This window comes from Mizuhopecten yessoensis, unplaced genomic scaffold (genome assembly GCF_002113885.1).
Source record: "Mizuhopecten yessoensis strain PY_sf001 unplaced genomic scaffold, ASM211388v2 scaffold711745, whole genome shotgun sequence".
Lineage (NCBI taxonomy): Eukaryota > Metazoa > Mollusca > Bivalvia > Pectinida > Pectinidae > Mizuhopecten > Mizuhopecten yessoensis.
In genome coordinates this window covers 1-1,621 of record NW_018477776.1, presented here as the reverse complement: position 1 = coordinate 1,621, position 1,621 = coordinate 1, and the positions used below count along the sequence as shown (strand labels likewise).

Below are 1,621 nucleotides of genomic sequence, written 5' to 3'. Positions count from 1 at the left end.
GTAGTGGTGGTTGTGGTAGGAGGATCAGTAACTAAAATTAGATTTGTTGATGTAAATAAAATAATAAAACCCAATAGATCCTGTTGTGACATACAGCCATACCTATAATATATATGTTCGTACCGCAGAACAACATATACCGTTTTCGGTTCTCGAAAAACTCGGCGATGTAATTTCGTTTTTGTAATTATTATTTCTTATATTTTGCAATTATAAGTTCAACTGAATTGTCTCGTGTTTAACTAACAACACTAGGACGATACCAAGTCATCGACTACGCCTTCATAATGTTAATGGTCTTGTTAATGGAAAGACACTCATATGATAAAAGTTATAGGGCTCTATTATTGTGAACAAAAAAGTTTAAAACATCTATCATAACACTAATATATATCAAATACGGATGTAACTGGTTGATTATGTACACATATCGCATTAGCTAATTTTCAAATAACTTAATTACAATTTCATGATAATCTATTACTTAGCGTGAAAACAAACATGCTGAGAAGTAGAATTTATTGTATGACAATTTCATTCAACATCAAGTAGTTACAATCAAACAGATGATATCGGTTCAAAATGATAACGCTATCTTTGCTGGTTTATTTGCACATTGCCTGACATAGATTATGTTCAATCAAGATTGTAGGTAACGTTTTTCTTATCTGATACAAATATAAATGAGAATAATCTTTTGATCAAAATATAATTTTTATTTAACTGAATGTTAGATTTGGGAATATAGTCTATACCACGAAATTGTGTTGTCTTAATTTATGAGATAATGGACACATGGGACAATAGCTGTTTTCTTTTCTTTTAAAAGTCAGGTCGCTAGGAAGAATATCTAGTACTTGAGATTGATATTGATTACGAACATGTTTTGCCACGATAACGAAAAGACAGACTTAATACAATTTTGTTCTCGTACATTACTATCCAAATGTGTTTTCACCTGTTATGCCTACCTTTGTTCCGGACGAATTAGATAGTATAATTAAATAGAGGTTGGAAAAAATAAATAATCAGTTCACTCACAAAGTGAAACACTGAAAACCTAAAGACTTTAACATCATATGAAAGGTATCAAACATTTTCATGCATGTGTTTTTTTTACCTCTCGGCACTGACGCTGTAGTTCTCGGGGTCTGTGCTTCACTTTTAAAACCTGCATTACGTACACATATACAAGTAGACAGAGACAGCATACAACAGTGTAACATAAACATAAAAGGTGTGCATAGACGTAACAGGTCATGTGACAGATTGACAGAACAGTACAGAGTTGGTGCTTATCTATATTGTATAAAGGGAGAAATGTACAGAATAGAAACAACACATACACAAATATAATGTGTATTTAACAATCTGAGCAAATTACAGTGCATTACGTTCAACACGACACATTGAATAACAGGTCAATAAACAAAACAGCAAATACAGAAATCGTTGTATATTGCATTTGGAAAACAAAAACATAATTTGATTTGGTAAAAAATGACGTCATCTTTAAGATATCATTGATGTGAAATACTTCTTAAAACACCTACCTGGACATAGAGAAGAGAACACTTGGTCACTGAGAGCATTGAGCTCGTCAAAGGTCTGCACGTTAAAG

General features: G+C 32.1%; 1 long non-coding RNA gene across 1 annotated transcript; it reads right to left on the bottom strand.

Annotated features, from left to right (window-relative positions):
• On the bottom strand, positions 1 to 1,621 carry LOC110440838. The gene is made up of 3 exons (XR_002461786.1): positions 1,554 to 1,621; positions 1,121 to 1,171; positions 1 to 31 (listed from the first exon to the last, which is right to left on the bottom strand). It is a non-coding gene; the product is annotated as an uncharacterized LOC110440838 (long non-coding RNA).